General features: G+C 40.5%; 1 protein-coding gene across 4 annotated transcripts in view; it reads left to right on the top strand.

Annotated features, from left to right (window-relative positions):
- Window positions 1-7,071, top strand: part of RAPGEF5 (Rap guanine nucleotide exchange factor 5) — a 349,321-nt gene that overhangs the window by 118,144 nt on the left and 224,106 nt on the right. The gene's annotated exons all lie outside the window — the stretch shown is intronic.

Raw genomic sequence — 7,071 nt, 5'->3', positions numbered from 1 at the left:
CTGTGCTCACACGTGGGGAGGTAGGCTCTAATGCAAATGCCATAGGTCTTAGAAGATCCTGTTATTAGACTACCTACTTTGAAAATCTGATGAAGCCTATATCTCTTTCATCAGAAAAGTGCACAGGCATTTTTCAGATAATTTCAGAAGGTTCCTAACCCTTCTCAAGCCTACGGACCCCAGATTGAAAAGAATGAGAAAGATAATCTCTAACACACCTGTACTCCTGACTGTGCCAGCACCATTCTAAGTACTTTACACAAAATAACTCATTTATTCCCCCACAACAATCTAATGAGGCAGGTCCTGTGATTATCTTCATTTTACAAATGAGGGAACTGAGGCCAGAGATGCAGCATGTTGGACTTCTCAGGGCTGGTAAAAGGCAGCGGGAGGACTTGAATCCAGCCAGTCTGGCCTCAGAGACCATACTGTGGTGCCACTTGTTTAGGATTCCTGGATTAGAAACCGTAAGGCAAGATGGTAAGAAGTGAGCTATTGAGATAAAACACCCAGTGTTTCCAAATCTTTCTTTTGATTTCATGGACTCTTGACTTCTTCTCTTCTAAACTTTATACCATAGAGAGAGATCTAAAAATCACCTTGTCCATATACCTTGACAAAAACTCTTGAAACTTTACAAACATTAAGGCTTATTGATCCTCTGAGTGTTCCATGTAAATAAATGTGAAATTCTGTTGTGACCATTTTAATTGGTATCTAAGAGAATGTTCAAATCTGCATATTTTAAAAGTGAAACATTATCAGTTTTGATCTGGAATTACAAAACAACAGCTCCATGCAATGCCCACCAGGCAGACAACAATCCTATAAGTAGTGTGGAACTTACACAATATTCAGAAGGAGTGATGTCAGTCCTTAGGAAGTTCACAGCCAAAGAAGAGTCAAGGGTAACAACTATGCAGATACCCCAATGGACCGTGACCAAAACTGAATCGACTGGAGAACTGAGTCAGATTCTCTCAGCCTCGATAATGAAGGTTTTGACATTTCACCAGGAATAAACAGAAACTTTATGACTAACAGCTTCTCCTACTTCTAAACCTATAAGACATAAAAGAGTACCTATAGATAAAAGATTTAGTTAGCAGCTCTGTTAATAGCAGACACGAATTGTTACTCCTTCAAGGGTCTCTTCCTCCAGCTCTCCTTTCTCTCCCAAAAGACCAGGTCAGGGAGAGAATCAGATGAGTGTCACATTTTAATTTTTTTAAGGAAGTTCTCCATTGCCACTCTTATCAATATTATCTCTTTTAAATAACTTTATTTAGAAATAAAGATTGATGTGTCTTACTGTATCTCTTTATCTGGGTTTGATATAAAGTGTGGAATAGGCAAACAAATTTTGGGGATGCACAGAACACATTCACAAAGTTTGTGTGCTTGTAAAAATATGTGAAAATTTCATGCTAATAGCCAATAAATGTGTACTTGTGTGTGTGGAGATAATTTTGATTAAATATGTGAAATACGTTAGGTTAGACCAGTTTCGAACATAGAACAGACGAGATTTATTAATACAACTGACACATACAGTTTTACAAGTTGCAAGATGTTTTCATAAGCATTATTTACTTTAGCCTTTCTGACCACCCAGAAGATTGGGTTTAATTATCCCTGTTTTATAGATGAGGAAACAGGCTCAAAGAGGTGGAGTGCTTGGCTAAGGTCACAGAGCTAATAAATCAATAAATGTGAGACATGACCTGGGTTTTTGACTCCATGTTCACTGTTTGTTCTGCCCACGACTGTACTCAGAGTACAAAGGATGAGGAAGTTAGATTTTGATGGTTGGCGGTAAAGAAGGTGCTTCAGGAATAACCTGTCTAAGGATTTGGAGTTTGCCTAGAGAGGGGAATAGGTGGGGAAAGTTGGTGAAAATCACATCTAGACCACCGTTTGTTCAGCAGGTCAGCAGCCTCCCTGGGGCTCCCTGGGGATTGATTGACAGCAGCTCCGGCCACGTGGGGAGCTACCATTTCAGAGGCTCCTCATTGGATTACATGCTTCACATAAATCTTGTCTAATCTTCTCAACAACCTCGGAGTATAAGTACTGCACAGAACAGAGCATAGAGGCTCAGAAAGGCCAAGGAATTGAAGGTCACATAACTAGAAGATGAAAAAATCTGGATTTGAACTCAGGATCATCTGATTCTAAAGAATGGGTCTTTCCATTTCACCACCCAAGTTCCTAGAGTAGCCATCTTTGTGGAAATCATCAGTTCTGTGTCAGGATAAAAGTGGCATTAACTCAAGGAAGGTAGCTGGAAAGTGGGCAAGACAGAAACCTTTATTAGCCCATTCATTTCTTCCTGCTTTCCTATTATCAGAGATAAGTCTTTTTCTGACCATGTCCTCAATAGCAGTCCTTCAGTTTTTTGGTCTTAGGACCTCTTAAATTATTGAGGACCCCAAAAGCTTTTGTTTATGTGGGTTGTATCAATGGATACTCACTATATCAAAATTTTAAAAATATTTATTTATTAATTTATTTAATAATAAACTGATTATATGTTAATATAAATGTTTTATGAAAAATAACTTTTCCAAAACAAAATTTAGTGAGAAGAGTGGCATTGTGTACATTGTTGTGAATTTCCTTAATGTCTGACTTAAGCAGCTGGATTCTCACATCTGCTCCCACATTCTGTCTGTTCAACGTCACATGTCTGTAGCCTCTGGAATATACCAATGTATACTCAGGAGAGAATGAAAACAAAAGGGCAAATGACATTTTAGCATTACTAAGAAATTGTTTTGGGGCTGGTCCTGTGGCCAAGTGGTCAAGTTTGCACACTCTGCTTCAGTGGCCTGGGGTTCACCAGTTCAGATCCTGGGCATGGATCTACACACCACTCATCAAGCCACACTGTGGTGGCATCCCACATAGAACAACTCAAACGACTTACAAGTAGGATATACAACTGTGTACTGGGACTTTGGGGAGAAAAAAAAAGAGTCAGATAGGCAGATTGGCAATAGCTGTTAGTTCAGGGCCAATCTTCCTCACCAAAATAAATAAATAAATAAATAGTTTTAACCTTGTGGAGTCCTGAAAAGGACTGGAGGATGCCCAGAGGCCTCCAGAGCACACTGTGAGAATTGCTGCCCTCTAACCACTTCAGTATGCACTAAGACCAGTGAAGTAACTGAATCTTTGGGTTGGAATGAACATTACAGGTCATTGAATCCAACCATCTGTCTAATGAAACAAAATTCCATCAAGTCCAGTCTGAGCTCCCCATTTTCCAAGGATAAGGACTATTCTATGTTCAAAAGGACTTCAAATGAATAGAAAACTCTATTATGTTCAGAAAAAACTTGCTTCTCTGTGGTTTCCCTCTTCAGTCTAATTCTGTATAGAGTAAGTCCAATTCCCCTTCTACATATTCAAAATATTTGAAAACAACTCCCTTGTTGCCCTTTGAGTGCTGTCATCTTCTCCAAGCTAAAGCCCTTCCTCGTGTTTAAGAAATCTGGAGACCTTCCTGCTCTGAGTGCTCTAGCCCGATATCTATATCTTCTTTCCAAGATCTTCAAAAGCCAATTTGAGCTCATATGATGCTGCCAGACCCTTGAAAGCAGATTTTCTCACGGCTTATTCTGTAATTGGCTTGGGTCAATGCTACAAATGCTTAACATTCACAAACAGGAAGAAACATATTCTTAACGGTCTCTGTCTTCTGGTTGGGCAAGATCTTTGACACCCTGTTTCCTTTCCCACTCCCTTCTGTCGTCCTAGTCCAGGCTCTGCTTTCTCCAAGGCATCGTTTCATCTGACCCTCCCCTTCCAACCCTACAGAAAGGCAGTGCTGTATGTGCAGCGCTTTAAAGTTTGCAAACAGCTTTACCATCCTCAGCTCATTTAATTAGCACTGAAACTGTGCACAGAATGCACTGATGCAAATAGTATAAGAAAAACACAGAAGTTTCCATTAACCTGATTTTATGGATTACCATTTTAATACTTCATGCCTGGGATTCTAGAACCTGCTTTGCTGGCTGCCCAACTTTCAGCGCCTCCCTATTCTAAAGCTCTCTACATATTGATGCTAAAATCATCTTCCTTCCCTGCTGATCTGAACATGCCACCATCTGGAGTCCATTTATAGCCTCCCATCACCCTTGGGATAATGTATTTGCCTGCGACCTTTGAGACTCTGCATCTGCTAAGACCTCTGTCTTGCTTTCCTCAATTTAGGATACCAGTGTTTAGTTAACCACGATTTGTTCATCCATCTAGCATTCATTCATGCATGCATTTATTAACTTAGCATCTACACTGTGCTAGGCATTGCATTAGACGCTAGAGGGGAATACAAAGATGAGTAATTTCTGCCTCAAGGAGTTTATTACCTCATGTAGGGCTTATATGTATACTTTTAATTCTAAAAAAGACACACTGTGATAACAGAGGTGGTAAAAGTAGATTCATAGTTATAGGTAAACCCTTAGGAAGGAGTATTCACAAATGGGAAGAGCAGAGAAGGCTCCTAGGAGAAGGTATTATTTCATCTGAGTAAGGACAAGTAGGTTTCCATAAGCAGAGCACAGAGGATGGGACAAGATTGCCTTGGCTTTCTTGCTGTCTGTTGGTCAAGCTATTTCTCTTGTTGACCTCTTCTTCTGTCTTCTTGGGCATTCGACCACAAAGAGGTTTTTTATTTGAAAAGTGTCTTAAATACCCAAGGGCCTGGTAAACTTGCATACTTGACTTAAAAAAAGAAACTTCTAGGATGATAACAGTTAATAGCATATGAAAAGGCATGAATAGACAGATTTTGTTTCAAGATTATCAACGTAAGGAATAGAAGAGGAACTTACCAGAAATGGCACCCATCCTCATCAGCCAGTCTCTGGCTGGAGCCACCAATGCAAATAGTGTAAGGAAAATGTATCATCCTCAAAGTGAATATTTGCATGACACATAGTGTGTGATGTACGACAAAAATAATAGCAGAGTATCACATAGGTTTGTCATGAACAGTTTGATAGCAGATCTATTTATGATTCTCGAAAAATAAAATAAAATGAGTAAGGCCTAACATTTTTAGGTTTGAAACATGTTTCATTATTTTGCTATGTTTCTACCAATTGCATATTCATTCCATAAGAAAACACAAAAATAGTGTTGGTATCAGGTACACAAATGGCTGTATCAGGCACTCTCAGTAGAGGTAGTATGGACAGCATTGGGTTTCTTGTGCAAGATCTGCCTTCTGATCTCCCACTGCTCGACCTTGGCCCTTCAGAATGTCATAGTCAATCCATTTTGATCATTACATACTGAAGCATTGGCAGGCTTGAACAGGGAAACAGAATTTTATTTAGGTTTTCTATTTTTGAGAGCTGGTAAAGCAATGCAAAACATCTTAAATGGGGACAAAATTAAAAACAGGAAATGTTGGGAAAGGATGGACTCCAAGGAGGACTCATGGAGGCCCTAACAGCTACGGTGTTAGGAGACTCATTAGCATGACATGCATTCTGTACATTTGTCAGAAGACAAGCAGGTACAAAGGGAGTGGAAAAATACGAGGGAAAGCCCAGCTAACGGATTCTTTTCTTGGTATTCTTGGTAATCATATGGGACCAGAAAAAGTAAAGGAGGAAAAGCCATGAGAGTTCACTACCCCAAATTTCCTACAACCGAGACTGGAAAGTCATCTGATGCATGTTCTCCAAGGGCCCAGCTTAGGGAGGGGTAACTGTGTCTGCCCATCCTCTGTGCCCTGAGCATCCTAGTCTAGTTCCAGCCTTTACCATCATATTTTTCAACACTGGCATAGCTACATCTCTAGTCCTTTCTCTTGAGTTCCTGCTCACCCTCTGCTGTTGCTGGTCAGATTTTCACTTGGGTGCCCTTTAGTTTAGCCAGTTTAACTGCTATGCAAAGCTAAAACCCTCAAAACCAGCTCCCCCACCTCCCTGACTTCTCTAAATCTGGAGCCATTTTTTAAATTTAACTTTTTGAAGAGGTAACTCATTTACATTTTTTTTAAAAAACAAAAAATATAAAAAGTCATACATGAAAAATCTCCCTTCTTTCCTTTCCCCATGTAGCCAATTCCCACCACTTGCAAGAAATTTCAAGTTTCTTCACATACAAATATGAATATAAATTTCCTTCTTTTTTATCACAAGGGAGTATGTTCTTTACACTTTTTTGAACCATGTGTTCTAGTCCTCTATTGTTGTATAACAAATACCTCTAAACTTAGCGTCTTAAAACAATCTATTAGTATCTCTCCTAGTTTGTGGGACTGACTGGGCTCACGGGGTAGTTCTTGCTTTGGCTCCTCACCTGTGGCTGCAGTCAGATGTTGGTAGTACAGGAGTCATGTGAGGGCTCAGCTGGACTCGGGGTCCAAAGTGGCTCACAATTGGCCGGCAATTGATGCTGGTTGTTGGATGGGAGTTCAGCTGCCAGAGTACCTCCACAGGCACCCTCCAGGTGGCTTGGGCTTCTCACAGCAAGGAAGCCGGGTTCTGAGTAGGAGCATCACAAGAGCGGGTATTCCAAGAGGCAGGATGTGGAAGTTAGCAGACCAATTAAGGGCTACTTACAGAACTGGCACCATTACCTCTGCTGTAGTCTATTGGCCAAAGTAGTCACCGGGGCTGCCCAGGTTCAAGGGAACCGAGAAATAAACTCCATTTCTTCACGAGGAGTGGCAAGATCATATTGGAGAAGATCTTGGGGGAGAGGAGAGACTGTGTTGGTTATCTTTGTAAAATACAATCTGTAACACCACTGGAAGTACTTTTCTATCCCCCAACACACGTCCAAGGCCTGAGCAGCTTTCTTTTTAACGTCTGACACATAACCCCCACCCCTGTTTCCACTGACCCCACGAATTCAGATCCTCATCTCTCTGCAGCTCATTAATTGTCAGAGTTATCTTCCTGGTCTCCAATTTCTCTTCACTCCAAATAGCCAAGAAAACTTGTGTTTTCTTACCATAAGTATCTCCATAAACTTTAGTTTTGATGTAAGTAAAAATCGGCTCTGGTAACTCAGTGGTTTTGTTTGACCTTAGTGATGTTG

This window comes from Equus caballus, chromosome 4, assembly GCF_041296265.1.
Source record: "Equus caballus isolate H_3958 breed thoroughbred chromosome 4, TB-T2T, whole genome shotgun sequence".
NCBI lineage: Eukaryota > Metazoa > Chordata > Mammalia > Perissodactyla > Equidae > Equus > Equus caballus.
The sequence above is the reverse complement of the archived record's forward strand: the minus strand, read 5'-3'. Positions and strand labels throughout refer to the sequence as shown.